At 40.4% G+C, this 17920-nt stretch overlaps 2 pseudogenes; both read left to right on the forward strand.

Moving 5' to 3' along the window:
- Nucleotides 1-4632: 4632 nt before the first annotated feature.
- On the forward strand, nucleotides 4633-7012 carry LOC143656883 (uncharacterized; annotated as a pseudogene).
- A 6889-nt stretch (nucleotides 7013-13901) lies between these two features.
- Nucleotides 13902-15850, forward strand: LOC143656757 (solute carrier family 25 member 36-like; annotated as a pseudogene).
- Nucleotides 15851-17920: the final 2070 nt, after the last annotated feature.

Consider the following 17920-nt stretch of genomic DNA (forward strand, 5'->3'; position numbering starts at 1 on the left):
GACCTGGGTGTCCAATCCCAGACACTGCTCTGCTTTGCACATCTCCCCTGTCCCCATTCTCCTGCTTCTCTCCTCAGGGAATCCCTATTAGATAAATGTGTTTTTTTTTTTACTTTTAATTTTTTGACATGCTTTTAGATGTTATAGATAAGTTGCAAGAGAAGGCAAGGCATTCTCATAGATCTATTACCCAGATTCCCCAAATATCAACATTTCACCACTGTTTTAGGCTGCCAAAGCTGTAGAATGAAACACATCAGAGAGGGATCGGCTTAATAAGGGGATTTATTTAGTTATAAGTATATAGTTCTTCAGAGGAAAGGCAGCTGGCTTTCATCTGAGGTTCTCTCTTACATGGGAAGGCACAAGGTGACGTCTGCTGGGTTTCTCTCCCGGCTCCTGGGTCGGTCCCGACGGGGTGATTCCTTTCTGCATCTCCAAACCTCTGGGCTGAGCTGCGAGTGCTGAGATGAGGTGTGCTGAGCTGCTTGGGCTGTGCTGCGTTGCCCTCTAATTAAGTTAAACCTCACTGATTGCAGTAGACACCCCCCTTAGCCCACTGCGGATGTGATCAGCCACAGCTGAGTGCCCCATGCTAAGGATTCAAGTCCACACAACAGAACTCGGCACCGTCACCTGGCCAAGTTGATGCCTGAACCTAACTACCACAACTGCATTTACTTTATTGCTTTCTATTTATCTATTATTTATCCATACTTTTTTCTGAACCATTGGAAAGTCAGTTGCAGGCATGGAACTCATTTACGCCTGAGCACTTGAGTCAGAATGTCCTGAAAGCAGGTATGTTCTCTTACACAATCACCCTACATAACGCTATTAGTTAATCTAGAGATCTTATTCAGTTTCACCAACTATCGCAGTGGTGCCTTTTACGGTCACTTATTTTGTAGAATGTCCTTCAACTCGGATTTGTCTGATGTTTCCTCATGACTGGATTCAGGTCATGCACTTTTGGCAGCAATACCGTGGGAGTGATGCTGCGCCCTTTCCAGTGGTGCTGGGAAATGAGGGGGACTAGTGAGGCACCCAGAGTGCAAAACGTAAGGTGGTACTGCAAGGGCAGGGTCAGCCTTAAGTGCCTCACTTGCCTCACCCTAGTCCTGGGCGCGCTTCTCGCTGCATCCTGTCAGGAGGGATGGCATCTCTATGGATCACATGTGTCACTTAGTTAAGGTGGTGCCTGCCAGATTTCCCCAACTTAAAGGTACTATTTTTACTTTTGTAATTAAGAAATGCCTAGCAGGGAGATACTTTGAGACTATGTAAATATCCTATCATTCTTTAAACCTTGACCCAATAATTTTTGCATTCATTCATGATGCTTGTCTTAATCAATTATTAAGATGATTGCCAAATGGTGATTATTTTATCCCATCATTTCTTCTACATCTATCAGTTACCTCCTTTCCCATTTGTTTGCCTGATTGTTTATGTAAATGTGGATTTGTGAATTCTTATCATGGCCGATAGGTTATAATTCATTACCGTCATTATTTTTTTTTTTTTTTTTTTTTTTTTTTTTTAAAGGAAAGACAGAGAGAAGGAAGGAAGGATAGAAGGAAGGAAGAGAGGAAGAAAGGGAAACATCTTTTAAACATTTTCTTGTTTTATTGTATTTTGTTTCTCCGTTTTCGTTACATGGGCTGGGGCCGGGAATCGAACCGAGGTCCTCCGGCATAGCAGGCAAGCACTTTGCCCGCTGAGCCACCGCGGCCCGCCTACCGTCATTATTTTGATGCTCATGTTGTCCCAGGTTTGGCCGGTGGGAGCCTCTTCAAGCTGGCTCCTCTGTCCTCTCAACATGGCCTCATCATTATTTGTGCACTTGCTTACTCTTTGGAACAGCAAGATGTTCCAGCTGTTACACCTGAAAACTTGAGTCAGAATTTCCTAAAAGCAGATATAGTCTCTGACATAATCCTGCCTCATGCCTACTGTATCCCAGTTCTAGAATAAGCCGTCTCTTCAAGGAGCTCTGGTTCCTTTAAGTGATGAATGACATCTGGAAACCAGTATCTGGGTGCTTGGTATGCTGGTTTGAAGCTGCTACCTACCCCAGAAAAGACCATGCTCTTTTAATGCATTCCTGTGGGTGCAGACCCACTGTGGGTGGGACCTCTTACTAGGTCGTTTCTATTGAGATGTGGCCCACCCAATTCAGGTGGGTGGTCTTAAATCTTTCCATGGGAGTCCTTTATGAGAAGATAAAGGACAGAGGGAGCTCAGAGAGAAATACCAAGAGAGAAAGCTTAGAGAGAATCACCGAGAGATCTTCAGAAAAGCTCCTGGAGGAACCGAGAGAGCCACTGAATCCAGAAGCTGAAAGCAATGGAACTGGGAGCAAAGGACCAGCAGATGCCAGCCATGTGCCTTGCTAGCTGACAGAGGAACCCCAGATGCCAGAAGCCTTTATTCAGAGAAGGTATCTTCCTCTTGATGCCTTAATTTGGACATTTTCATGGCCTTATAACTATAAATTTTTATACTAATAAACTGAATAAAAGCCAGTCCATTTCTGGAATATTGCTTTCCAGCAGCTTCAGCAAACTGATTCTGGTATGCTAATTGCTACAGCAGGGTCATTGTTTATAGGTCTTAATATACTCACATATCTCTTTCCAGATAGATATCTGTCTGTCTGTGGTGGCTTGGAGTCATGTACCCAAGAAAAACATTCTCAATTCCTGTGGGTGTGAACTCATTATAAATGGGGCCTTTTGATGGGCTTATCTCAGTTAATATGTGGCCCAACTGAAGCCACACATGGAGGGAGGCGGGAAGGAGCATGGGCTGGGATTTGAACCCGGGTCTCCCGCATGGCAGGCGAGATTTCTACCACTGAACTACCCCTGTGCCCCCCGCAGGATGGGTCTTAATCCTATCTCTAGAGTCCTTATAGAAAAGGCCATAGAAAGAGAAGCCCCAGGGAGCAGTCAGAAGCTGGAAGTCAACTTGGAAGAGAAAGGAGAAGAAGCCACCATGTGCATTACCATGTGACAGAAAAGCCAGAGAGTCCCCAGAATCAGCAGCAAGCAGCTCTCAACACTGCCTTCTGCAGGGAGGAAGCATCACGTGCTGACACTCAGTTTTGGACTTCTCCTAGCCTCAAAACCATGAGCCAACAAATTCCCATTGTTCAAGCCAACCCATTATATGATATTTGTTTTAGTAGCTAGGAGCCTAAAATATTATTTATCTATCATCTGTCTATATTTATATTAAAAACCATGAGTTTATACTGATATCTCCAGTTTCATTCTAACACCACAGGAGCCATTCTTTCCCCCCCTGTCCATATTTGTAACTCCCTTCCCCACAGTGAGAAACCTCATTCCCATCATCCAAAATACTTACTAATTCACCCAGTGCTAGAATACAAATAAAGTCGTTTGGAATTGTTAACCCATACTTAGGTAAAAAGGAAGTCTACTATCTAGAATAAATAATTGTTTAGTCTGAGGGCACACAGTCAAAGATTACTTGGAATAGTTTTATCCCCCTTTCGGTGTAGTTACATTATTCATTTGAAATATGATCCAATTTATTTCTACTTGTATTTCATTTTGGGTCATCTCTCCTCCCCTAGCTTGTTGATTTTATTTATTTAGTTTTATTTACTTTTTTTTTTTTGAGAATGTAAAACATTAGCATGTTTCCAAAAATTATATGCACAAAAAGGCATCCTCAGAGTGCCGTTCCTTCCGCCCCACTCCTTCGTTTCTTTCTACACTGTTCCCACTTACCTCCACAGGTAATCCATCTCACTGATCTCTAGTTTAGCCTTTCTGTGTGTCTTTTGGCACAAATGAGTATACCCATGTATGCTTTAATATTTACCTTTGGGTTTGTTTTAATCTTTCATTCCATCCTTCATGTGTTTTAACATCTCTTTTTCACTTCGTGCTGCATCCTGAATCATTTTCTTAGTTCCATTGTCCAATTTAATAATTCTCTCTTGGGCAATGTCTGTTTGAGCTAAGTCTTTTTTTTTTTAATTATTAGTAACTATATATTTTACTTTCTGGAATTTCTATTTTTAAAAATCTTTCTTTTCTTTTATTATTATTATTGCCTTACAGTGTCTTTCCCTTGCTTTACCTATTTGACTATTTCAAATAAACTTAAAGTTTAAAGTTTCTTCCAGATTGTTCTGTTATCTCTCACTTCTGGAGTGTCAAAACTCCAGTTGCACTCACAGTCATGGTAGTATATTTCCTCCTGTGGTTTGTCATCTTGTAAATTGTGAAGTTGTCTTTGGCAGAGGTTCTTTTCCATGGACATTGTGTGTCCTTGTGGTGTGGTATGGACAGAGCCCCCTCTCCGTTCATATCTGCCAGGAACCTCAGAATGTGGTCCTTTTTTGGAGATAAGATCTTTGCAAATGTCATTAGTTAAAGATTGAGATTTGATCATACTGCATTAGGGTTAGCCCTAAATCTAAGGACTGATGTTCTTACAGAAAGAGGAGAAGGCAGAGAGACACACAAGAGAGAAGGCCATAGGAAGACAGGGGCGGAAGTGTGATAATGCTGCCACAGCCAAGGAACACAGGGAGCCTCAGCCACTGGGAGAAGCAAGGAAGGATCCCTCCCTACGGCCTTTGGAGGGAGCATGGCTTTGCTGACACTTGATTTTGAACTTCTGGCCCCCAGCACAGTGAGAGAATACATTTTGCTGTTTAAAGCAGCTCAGTGTATGGTAATTTGCTATACCATCTCTAAGAAGCTAATGCACGTGTGCTATGGAATCTTGTCTGCTAAGCAGGTTCACGTTTGCTCCTGCTAGGGCCCTAAGCACTTTACTGGCTTCAGATCAGCTTCTTTGTCAGTGTCTCAGCTTGGGGTTCCCACCGTCTGTGAGTACTTTGAGTTCCGATTCCACCCTTGCGAGCAGAGAATCAAGCAGCCAGTCACTCCCCACGCGGCAGGGGCTGCAGTAGCTGCGGGGCAGCTTCCACCAGTCTACGCATTCAGCCGGAAAGGTGCTGAGTCCAAACGGATTTAGTCAGTGTGTTACTCATGACACAGGAGCAGTGTGAGCCCCCCATTCTGTCACCCCCTTGGCCCTCACACCCTGTGGCACACAGAGGTGAGTGCCACAGCTGAGACGCGGAGCCTAGGAAACCTCAGAGATCTGAAGGGGCTTTACCCTAAGGAACGCATTTTTATGGTCCTTATCAGGAAACAAATCCATCCTGTGGTCCACAGGGAGACTGTCTCTAGCTTCCAAGGTATTTTGCTACATAACGTCCTTGAAAAGATACTCTGGGGCAAACATTATCATAAACATGTAGAAACACCATGGAGAACTGTCTTCCAACACAATGGACCTAGTTTTTCCTAAGGAACTTTCCCTCTACATCGCTCTGACTTCCTGCTCTAACTTTAAGTACTTCGGAATTCACTTTGATATCAAGCATGACGGTAAATTAAATATATATTTTCTGGTTGCCATTGATAAGCATTAACCAGGATTTCTATTTATTGGAACCGGGAGAGGGACGGTGCTGCTCAGAGCTTCTGCATGCCCTCAGACACCCCTGCTTGTTAAATGTCAGCTCTTGGGTGCTTAGTTCCTTGCTCATACTGTTCTGAGCGTAAATTCCAACCACTGCTATCACTGTTTGTGTGGATATTTGACAATACCTACTAAGTGTGACCCAACTAGGGTCTGGCCACAAACGTCTAAGCTGACAGGAATCATGGGAAAACAGTTGGACAAATGCATACCGAAAGCCGTTCTGCAGAACAGCTGGCCTGAGCACCTCAGAAATGCCAATATTGTGATGGAAAGATGGCAGAGTAGGGAGCTCCAGGAACCAGTCCTCCACCAGAACAGTTATTGAGCTGGAAGCAACTGTCTGAATGAGCAACTTTAGAAGTCCAGAGTTTGGTAGAAACTGCAGCATGCAGGGAGAGTGGGAGAAGCAGGCCGTAAACTTCAGTGAATTTCCCCCTAATGCAGTGGCCACCAACCCCGTCACCCCGCTGTGTGGCAGGTAGCAGTGGGGGCCACAGCCTGGGCTCCTGGTTCAGCCTTCAGGTGCCAAGTGGGAGACAAAGACCTTGCTTCCCAAATCCAGGGGTGTGCGGCCCAATCACTGGCCACTGCTTTTGATGAGCTCTCGTGGGTGACTGGGGGCCGGCTCTGAGGACAGCATTGTTTTCCAGACTGCCTTAGCAAGGACAGTGGCAGAGTCCTAGAGAGAGCACCCATCCTCAAAGCTATGGGAAACAAAGTGCTGCATTAACGGGGCAAGTGCTGAATCAAGAAAACGCAGCTGCGAAAGCCATGGGAGAAAGCAGCTCACGGGCCAGCCCAGCTCTGGGCTGCCTGCAGGCGCAACCTGAGGACCGCTGAAGTATGTCCTCCAGGAGGTGGACAGGAGGTGGCCTTTGCTTCTTCTGGTGGTGGCATCGGCTGTGGTCCATGGAGAGGCCTCAACCAGCCTGGGTGGCATGCCTGGCGAGAGACTGAAGATGTAGCATGCCACGGGGCCGCTGCTCCACTCGCAGAGCTGTGTTTCCTGGGGTCACAGGTGGGTGTGTGAGGAGTACGTGTGAGTTATTAGCCAGTGGTACCCAGACGTGCACACTGAAGAAGAGAGCTGCCTCCCCTAGCCAATGTATAGACACATATCATCTTTCCCATCAGGCTTCAAACCAGTATTAATAGAATACTTTCTGGCAAGGTTCCTTTTGCTTTCTTTAGCATGCAAGCTCCTAGAACCTGGCAGTGGGACAGGAAATAAAGTCCATGCATATATGATGGTTTTCTTCTTGAGCAACGTGGTTGAGACCTCGTGCATAGCAATAGGTGCATTTCACTTTAAATGATGTACATTTATGGTCTAAGCTGGAATCTGGTCACCTTCCATCCAAACAACAGAACCGAAGCTCAGCATACCCGTGGGGTGAAGCGCCCATCGTGGGTCATCTGGGTACAGGCTAGACCTCTGGGCAGGCTGGGTGTGCCTCCTGGGAAAACTCAAAGCAAGACAGTTTTTCAGTGCTGCACACTGTGGAAATCTGCTCATTTGTGGAGTCCCATAGTACTGCATAGCTTTTTATTTTTTAATTTAGTCAGCTAATAGTTTTAAAGTTTTAAAAATATATAAACATTACTACTTGCAACTTTTTTCCTAGTCATATTTGAAAAAGTAATAGCTACTGTTTGATTTTTTCAGACATGTCTGTTAAATTTGTTGCTATTTTATATGAATGTTTCTTTTTTTATAGTTTAAAATCTATCTTTTGGGGAATATAGCCGAAGTTCCCAAATATTTTGTAAGAGCTTATGAGACACTCCTAATTTGGTCAAGTCCAATTTATATAGCTTACAAAAATATTGCAAATCTGAATGGTACTTACCATAAGATTATGGGGGGAAATCCCCTATATCCAAAGCAGCGATGCACACGTGTGTGTGTGTGTGTGTGTGTGTGTGTGCACCATTACAAGAAGACTATTAAATGACTAATCTCTTTTTCTTTTTCTTTTCAAAAAAAAAGTTTAATTCCAGAAACTGAGCTTACCACTTATAAATACACTAAAGCATAGTCAGTGTAAATTTAGATTAAGCAGAGGGACTGTATTTTAACAAAATGACAACTTTTCTAAAAAATCACAGGCAAATGAGCGACCTGTTTCACTCACAATATATCATTGGTTTGAATCGGAAAAATGAGTCCTTTTGTAGATGTGAAAGCAAAAACTTTGAAGACAAAAGAATCTGACAACGGACACTTCGTTCTCATGTCCTGGGGATTCTAAAACACCCCAATAATGGGTGACTCTCCCGTAACAGAAAGGAAACTCCTAAACATCTAAAGCTATTCTTACAACTGTATTTTAACAGCCTGCCTGTTAATAAGCCATCTCTTCTAAAAATAATTTTATGCACAACGTCATCAAGCTGGGAATCAGCACACAGTATTTAAAAGACAGTGCCATGGCACAGATTCGTTAAGGCGGAGCCCTAGATATGTAATAAACACAGTTTCTGGGGGGTGAACTTGCCATGTTGTGCACCGGTTAGCTGGCAAGCAAGGAATTCACCCGCCCTGGTGGGCATTCAGAGGTGCTCAGGATAAGCAGTTGGGGTTTCCCTAAGTTTCCCGACCATGTAGACCGTGAGTGCAAAGACAAACGGGGCTGTTTTCCTGTCCAAATGGCTGCAGAAACGAGACTCTGTGCGACATCTGAACTTGGCCTTGTTTCCAAACTCTGCATCTCCGGTGGTGGAGCATCACCTGCCCTTGCATCCAGCTAGCCCCAGGCCTGGGCCGCGTGGATCGGGGTGAGGACCCCTGTCCCCCAGGACCCTGGGAGCCCAGCCGCTGCTGTGTGGCCATAACATAATCTTCAACTGAGTGAGTAGGGTCTGCAGGGAGCAGAGCAAAAGGCCTTTACATTCTTTTGTCTTTCTATTAAAACAGATCACTAACCCCCAGCTTAAAAATATTACAGTTATGAATTAAAACCTAATCATATTTCATGTTTGTCAGGACAGGCTATTTCCAGTGGATTTTTAGAAAACCTATCTCCAATTCTGTATTTTATGCAAGATTGTTCTGTAAACTCACAGCTTCAATAAAGAAAAAAGATGCATAGATATATAAAAAAGAAGTGTGGCAGAGTTACGTAAGAGGTCCAATCAACTCAGTATTATATTAATCAAGTTCTTGTTTTCCATTTTCTAAATATGTTTTCCCATTCCCACCTCGCCCAGGGCTTAATGTATGCCCAGTCAATTAAAGTGACTTGAATCAGGAGGCACAGGTGTTTGTTTTCTAAAGTTTGAAATGAAAACCAGAATGAATTCCATCATTAAGCAAATGACTCCAGGTGACATAAAGTTTGTTTGCAGGACGAGCCTAAATGCTCATCTCTGAACCTGAGGCTGTCCCTCAGCTCCTTCTCATTGCTGGTTTCCATTGCATTCCTGAGGAGCTAGGCTGTCTTACAGAGGCAATTTTGAGGTTTTGTTTTTAAAATTGGCTCAAAATGTCCCTAACATTAAAAGAGTTTCTTGTTGAGCACAGAGTTTCTTGTTGGGGTGATGAAAGAGTTTTGGTAATGAATGATGGTGATGGCAGCACAAAATCATAAGTGCAATTAATGCCACTAAAAGGTGTTTGCAATGGCAAATTTCATGTTGTGTATGTTACCACAATAAAAAAAAAAGAGCCATGCAAAAAAAAAACAAAAAAAAAAAAACACCACCTACCCACAGGATGTGGCCTGAGCAGCTGGGAATCGGGCACATGAAGACATGAGGTGGTGAGCTGGAGAAAGTGAACCTCACTGGGACAAGGCCCTGACCTAATGTCAGACCCATTGGAGAGGTCAGCAGCCCCAGGTGGGCATGGTAGAGGCTGGGTGGTGGTGGTCTGGGTGGTCACCTATACCTCATTATAATACTAAAAATTATGCTCATCATCATATAAAGGCTGCCATTTTCTTACACATGTTCTGTGACTAAGCATGTAATCAATGTGTGCATCTCAGTAATTAGATCACCTCTAGTCACATCATCTGGGGCCACTGTGTTCATTATCCTAAAACCTGCCCATCTTTTGATACTATGAAACTATCAGAATTATTGTAGCTTGGGGAGACAGATTTTTGGGTCAGTAGGCCATCTGATCTCCGACCTCATGCCTAGTAATAAACTCTTTCTCTTTTCCAAACCCCAGTGCCTCAGGAATTGATCATTGAGTTCACTGGGCAGAAAACCCACCACTTTTGTCTGGTAACAAGGGCAGAAGGAATATTCAAATAAATAATGGCAGAAAACTTCCCAAACTTAGGAAAAGACACGAATATTCACATCCATGATCTCAGAGAGCACCAAACAGGATAAACTTGATGATTCCACACCTAGACACATAATAGTCAAACTGACAAATACAAAAGCAACATATTCTGTACAAGTGGATCCCAATAAGATTGAGTGATGATTTCTCATCAGAAACCATGGAGGCAAGAAGGCAGTAGGACGAAATACTTAAAGTCCTGAAAGAAAGCAGTTTCCTATCAAGATTTTATATCTAGCAACTGTCTTTCAAAAATGAGGGACACATTAAGAGATTCCATGATTCAAAAAAAGCTGAGGCAGTTTGTCACCACTAGACCTGTTCCCTCAGGCAGTGCTAGAGAGAGTTCTCTAGACTGAAAGGAGAGGACACTAGATGGTGGGTCACAGCAACAGAAAGAAGAAAAGACCTCCAGCAAAGGTAGCCACACTGGTAATTATAAATTCCAGTTCCACATTACAGGATTGGATTTGGGGGAATATAACTTCACTTTTTACTTCTTAAAGGCTCAAAAATTCAAACGTGTAATAGTAATGACAAACCTATGGATTTGGGGACATTTAATGTATAGAGGTATAATTTGTAACAAGTCCAGCAAAAAGGTGGGGAACAGAGAGGTGTAGGCACAGGTAGGTGTTTTATATTGATGTTAACTTGGTATCAAATCAAACATGATTGTTTTAGATTGTGTATATTAAATTTTAGCCCCATGTTAACCAAAGAGAAAATATATGAAAGATATATACAGAAAGAAATGAGGAGGGACCCAAATTAGCGCAATATAAAAATCAAATATACATGACCATAGGTACTCACAGAAGAATTGAGGGGCAATAAAAGTAGAAGAGATACAAAGATCATGTTGAAAATTGGCAGAAGAAAGTCCTGCATTATAAGTAGTTACTTTAAATGTAAATGGATTAAACTTTCCCATTAAAAGTCAAAGATTGGCAAAATGGATAAAAAAAAAACAAGATACCTGTATGATATGATATATTTCTTACAATGACTTACCTTAAAGTTATAGGCAAAGGTAGGTTGGAAGTGAAAGGATGGGGGAAAATACCATAAAAATAACTAACAAAGGAAAGCTGGAAAACCTACACTAATATCAGATAAAATATTTTAAGTAAAAAAGAGTTATGAGGGACAAAATGGTCACTATATACTGATAAAAGGGATCAATTCAACAAGAAGACATAACAATTGTAAGTATATATGCACCTAAAAGAAGAGCCCCCAAATATCTAAATCAAATATTTACAGATTTGAAGGGAGAAATAGACAGTTCCCCATTAATAGCAGGAAACTTAAATATACCACTTTCAATAATGGACTGAACATCTAGAAAAAAAAAGATCAATAAAGTAAAGAAGACTCAAATGATACTCTAAACTAACTAGACCTAACTGACATACACATAATATGTTACCCAACAGCAGCAGAATACATTCTAGTGTGCATACAGATAATTCTCCAGAATAGACCATACGTTAGGTCACAAAACAATACCTATACATTTAAAAACATTGAAATCATGCTATGTATCTTCTTTGATCATAATGAAATGAAGCTAGTAAATGAATAACAGGGAAGAACTGGTACATACACAAATATGTAGAAATGAAACAACATACTCTTAAACACCAAATGGGTCAAAGAAGAAATCACAGTGGAAATTAGGAAATATCTTGAGGCAAATGAAAATGAAAACACAGCATACCAAAATTCATGGGATGCAACAAAATCAGTGATGAGTGGGACATTTATAGCACTAAATGCTTACATTAAAAAAGAAGAAACATCTCAGATTAAAGACCTACCCTCACAACTGAAGGATCTAGGAAAAAAAGGAGCAAACTGAACAGAAAGCAAGCAAAAGGAAGGAGAAAACAAAGATTAGATTAGAGATAAGTGAAACAGAGAATAAAAAACAGAGAGAATCAACAAACCAGACGTTGATTCTTTGAAAAAAATCAGTAAAACTAACACGCCTTTAACTAGACTGACAAAAGAAAAGGACACAAATAACTAATATCAGAAATGGAAAGGGAGACATTGCTGCTGACCCCCCATTAAAAAAAAAACACAAGAGGACACTATGAACAACAGTACACCAAAAACTTAGATAACCTAGATGAAATGAACAAATTCCTAGTGTTTTAGTTTCATATGCTGCTCCAAGAAAATACCATGAAATAGGTTGCTTAAGCAATGGGAATCTATCGACTTACAGTTTTGAAGGCATGTAAATGTGCAAATCGAGGCAATGCGTACTTCCCAAAGACCAGCTGCTGGTAATGCTTGGGTCCTCTGCCACATGGCAAAGGACATGGTGGCATCTGTTCAGCTCTTCCTTCTCTTCTGGGTTTCCTTGCTTTCAGTCTCTTGCTTCAGTGGCTTTTTTTTTTTCTCTCTCTGTGTGCATTTCATTCTTTTATAAAGGACTCCAGTAATAGGATTGAGACCCAACTTGAATGAGGTGGGTCTCACCTTAACTGAAGTAGCTTCAACAAAATGTCCTTCTTACAATGAGTGCACACTGACAGGAATGACTTAACTATGAACATGTTTTTCTAGAGGTACACTCAGTTCCAAACACTGTTCCTAGAAACATAGAACAGTCTACTCTAGCTCAAGAAGAAATAGAATATCTCAACAGAAAAATTACAAGTAGAGATTAAATCAGTAATCAAAAATATCCCAATATTTTTGGATAGATGATTCTTTTAGTTGCTATTGTAAATTAACCTTTTTCTTAATTTCCTTCTCTGATTATTCATTACTGGTATACAGAGACACTACTGATTTTTGCAAGTTGATTTTGTTCCCTGCCACATTGCAGATTTTTTTATTGGCCCTGGAAGCATTATTGTAGATTTTTCAGGATTTTCTATAAATAGAATCATGTGAACTGCAAAAATGCAATGATTTACTTTTCCTTTCCAATTTGGATGCCTTTTGTTTCTGTTTCATGCCTAATTGCCCTGGCTAGAACTTCCAGTACAATGTTGAATAGCAGTGGTGCTAGTGGGCATCCTTGTCTTTGTCCTAGTCCTAGGAAAGCTTTCAATCTTTCACCATTGAGAATGAAGTTAGCAATGGGTTTTTCAAATATGCTTATTACCATGCTGAAGAACATTCTTTCTAGTCCTGGTTTATCTCAGCAAAGAAAGCCCAGGACAAGATGACTTCATTGATTAATTTTAACAAACAGTCCAAGAACAATTAACACCTAACCTACTGAACCTCTTCCAAAAAATGGAAGAAAAGGGAATACTCCCAATTCATTTCATGAGGCCAAAATCATACAAAAAAGAAAATTACATAACAATATTCTTTCTGAATATAGTTGCAAAAATCTCCAAGAAAATACTAACAAACTGAATCCAACGGCACATTAAAAGAATTATATACTGTTACCAAGCGTGATTTATCCTAGGCATGCAAGGATGGTTCAACATAAGAACAGTGATTAATGTAATACTCACATTAATAGAACAAAGGAAAAATGCATGATCATTTCAGTTGATGCAGAAAAGATATCGGACAAAATCCACCATCCCTTCTTCATAAAAACACTTAGAAAACCAGGACTAGAAAGAATGTTCTTCAGCATGATAATAAGCATATCTGAAAAACTCATTGCTAACTTCATTCTCAATGGTGAAAGATTGAAAGCTTTCCTAGGACTAGGACAAAGACAAGGATGCCCACTAGCACCACTGCTATTCAACATTGTACTGGAAGTTCTAGCCAGGGCAATTAGGCATGAAACAGAAACAAAAGGCATCCAAATTGGAAAGGAAAAGTAAATCATTGCATTTTTGCAGTTCACATGATTCTATTTATAGAAAATCCTGAAAAATCTACAATAATGCTTCCAGGGCCAATAAAAAAATCTGCAATGTGGCAGGGAACAAAATCAACTTGCAAAAATCAGTAGTGTCTCTGTATACCAGTAATGAATAATCAGAGAAGGAAATTAAGAAAAAGGTTAATTTACAATAGCAACTAAAAGAATCATCTATCCAGGAATAAATTTAACCAAGTACATAAAAGGTTTATTCACAGAATACTACAAGACATGGCTAAAAGTAATCATAGAAGACTAAATTAAATGGAAGGACATATCATGTTCATGGATTGGAAGACTAAATATTGTCGAGATGTCAATTCTACCCAAAGCTATTTATAGTTCCAACACAATCACAATTAAATCCCAATGGCCTTCCCCTCAATTGAGAAAGAATATCTCTTCAACAAATAGTGCTGGGAAACTTGGACTCCAATGCAAAAGAATGAAGATGGACCCCTACCTCATACTATATTAAAAAAATGGACTCAAATGGATCAAAGATGCAAGTGCAAGAATGAGGACTATCTGCATTCTGCCTCAGTGCCCAGGGGACATGCGGGAGAGAGAATGAGTCAGGGGGACATGCTGGTATATCTGTTTGCCGGGCACTGTGGTGGGACAGTGGGAGCTATTCTGCCATGTCCACTGGAAGTTGTCAAAACACGGCTGCAGTCATCTTCTGTGACATGGTTTCCAAGGTGATCTTGGAAAAAGAAGGGCCTCATTGCTTGTTTAGAGACTTAAGGCCCAATTTTTTTTTTTTTGCGGGGGCGGGGACTGGTGCCTTCCAGAGCAATACATTTTGGTGCTTATTCAAATTTGGAAACTTGAATGGTGTATTTGATTCTAAGTCTATCCAGGTACACATAATTTCAGCTGCAATGACAGGCATTTACTATACATTTCTCCCAAGAAAAGAGTGAGATCATGTCATTTCATGTTCTCCATCTGCAGGTCACTTCCTGTAGAAATAAGGACTGACTTAAGTTTCACTCTAATTGAGGAAATTTGTAACTTGGAAGAGTATTATGGGCAGAAACATGAGTCTTAGTGCAATTACAGTGACTAATCCCATTCGGCTTATAAACACTTGGCTACAGCTTGACACAAGGAACTATGGGGGAAAACGAATGTGCTTTTGAATGCATAGGTAAAGTGTATCAGACAGATGGATTTAGAGGATTTTATTAGGGACATATCTGCTTCATATGCTGGCATGTCAGAAACTTTATTGATTTTGTTGTTTATGAAAGTATTAAGCAAAAACTACTGGACTATAAGTGCTTCTATGATGGAAAATGATGAAGAGTCTGTGAAAGAAGCATCAGATTTTATGGGAATGATGTTGGGTGCTACCACTCAAAAACTTGTGCCACAACTATAGCGCATCCACATGAAGTTGTAAGAACAAGACTACGTGAAGAAGGAACAAAATATAGATCTTTTTTTCAGACACTGTCTTTGGTTGTTCAAGAAGAAGGTTATGGGTCTCTCTATCGTGGTCTAACAACTCATCTGGTGAGACAGATTCCAAATACAGCCATAATGATGGCCACCTATGAGCTGGTCGTCTACCTACTCAATGGATAGCAACCCCTGCCTGCAGCCCTGTGAAGAGGGAAGACCAAACGATGACAGTGGACCATGACCTATCAGAGCCAGCAGGTGGACAGAAGGAAACCAGCCTGGGAACATGTAACTATGCCTAAGTGGACGTTTGGTTGTAGGAATTGATATGATCACCCACATTACTTCTTTTCAGAAATGTGAAAAACCTCGGCTGCCTCCAAGGAAATGCCTTTAAATGCACTCCTTTCTCAAAATTGCCATTTTTTTTTCTCCCATGTCTGCCTGACACAGTTGAATTTTGTTGGTTTATGGCAGTCAGAGTATAGTGTTGTTTATGCCATGTGCACTTTCCCAGTCTGCTGAACAAAGCCATCCCTAAACGATATACTGTATTTTAACTTCCAAAGATAGTATTGACAGTCAAAAATTTCTAGCTTCTGGCTTCAGTTTAATACATGTAAAATTGCAAATAATAACAGTTACAGTGAGGTCCTCAGTATTTTCGCATTTTCCTGACAGAACCTGGCACAATATTATTTGACATTAGTATTCACTCTTTGACAACTGTTCTAGTTTGCTAGCTGCTGGAATGCAATATACCAGAAATGGAATGGCTTTTAACAAAGGGAATTTAATGAGTTGCTAGTTTACAGTTCTAAGACTGAGAAAATGTCCCAATTAAAACAAGTCTATGGTAATGTCTGATCAAAGGCATCCGGGGAAAGATACCTTGGTTCAAGAAGGCCGATGAAGTTCAGGGTTTCTCTCTCATCTGGAAAGGCACATGGCGAACACAGTCACAGTTTCTCTATCAGCTGGAAGGGCACAGGCAAGCAAGGCATCATCTGCTACTTTCTCTCCTGGCTTCTGGTTTCTGAAGCTCCCCGGGAGGCATTTTCCTTCTTCATCTCCAAAGGTCGCTGGCTGGTGGACTCTCTGCTTCATGGTGCTGCAGCATTCTCTGCTCTCTCTGAATCTCTCATTCTCCAAAATATTTCCTCCTTTATAGGACTCCAATAAACCAATCAAGACCGACCCAAATGGGTGAAGACATGTCATCTCTTAATCCAGTTTAACAACCACTCTTGACTAAATCACATCATCCAGGGAGATGATATGATTACAGTTTCAAACATACAGTATTGAAAAAGGATTATTCTACCTTTATGAAATGGGATTTATATTAAAACATGGCTTTTCTTAGGAGGCATACTTCCTTTCAAACCAGCACAACAACCAATGAAATAATGTCTAAATGTCTTGAGTATTTTTAGCATTAGATTGTTTTGGTTTCCACTTCTAGCAGGTACTTGCTGTTTAGCATAATGTGGACATTTAAATTTTTCATTAAAACATCAAACTTAAATGGTAATAGTTCGGGATAGAATAAACCAGTCAAGTGTTGATTCTTGGTGATTTAAGTATGTCCTCACATCTTTTCTAACTTCGTGGTACATGGATGAAGACAGCTGACAGAATACACTGTCTTTTCATTTATTAGTTGTGAACCTGAATTATCACCTGTTTATCAGACTTAAAGGAGAAAAAATTTACCACTTCTGAATTTTTCCCTGCTTGCTTTTGCATTAGGAATTTAAATCTTTGAGTTATTTCCAAAAGCTCTATGTAGATTGCATTTACTTTGTAGAGAAATGGTCATTTTTAGATTTCTCATTATAAGTTTTCTTTCTTTTAAGATGGCATTATATTCATACTTTGGACAGTATAAATATCACAGAAGAAGGGCCCTCTGCTATCTGATTCAGCAGATTTTAAGTGACTATAGTTTTGTAAATGAACAAACCGCTTTTGACAGAAATTTATTCTGTCCTAATTTTCTGAGTGATAAATCAGAAAATATTCAGGTTAATTCAGTTTAAAGATGCCAACAGGATATAGCTTTTACATTTTGCTATTACATTCAACTGCACCTTCTAATACATTAGATATGATATATATGGCTCTTTCAGAAGTTGTTCACTTATTTCTGTTAAGAGATTTTGCATCTGAATGTTGCTAGACTGGTGTGTAAAAATTGTGCAATTAAACTCCAGTGTAGTACTCATTTCAGTACACATGAACTGTACATTTTGTGTAGTGGCTTTATCTTAAGAATGACTCTTTATGATTGCACTCTGTGGCCTTTTTTAGGAGGTGAGAGAGTAGGAGAGAACTGGATGTTCAAGTTTTTTGTTTGTTTTTTTTAAATGTATTTTAACTTTTGCCCTCGGCATGATTGGAGATTGCAGAATATCATTAAAAGCTTTTTGCTGTCACCAATGAAACATAGTTCCCTCAAGTTCTCCCACCTTCTTAACTTCCTTAAAATCAACAGTAACTGGATGTTTTTGAGGTGTTTTCTTTGATTGGAATTTAGAATATTCCAACCTCTTTGGAAACCAAAGGCAAATTCAGTTTCTTTACCTTTGGGATTACTAATACCTTTTCTGGTGAATTTCAGCTTTGACATTTTTTGAGAGGAACATTCCAAAAAGCAAAAACAAGAGTTTCTAATTTGAGTCTCTAGAGGAAGTTTCAATATATAGTGTTTGCCTTTTTAGGAACCACTTAAACCGCCTAAGAAGACAGTGCCATTTGCCTTGTGAAGATCATAAACTTTAGTTATGTTGAGTGTAGGACAGAGACTCTCCCTA

Source organism: Tamandua tetradactyla, chromosome 15 (genome assembly GCF_023851605.1).
Source record: "Tamandua tetradactyla isolate mTamTet1 chromosome 15, mTamTet1.pri, whole genome shotgun sequence".
NCBI classification, from domain to species: domain Eukaryota; kingdom Metazoa; phylum Chordata; class Mammalia; order Pilosa; family Myrmecophagidae; genus Tamandua; species Tamandua tetradactyla.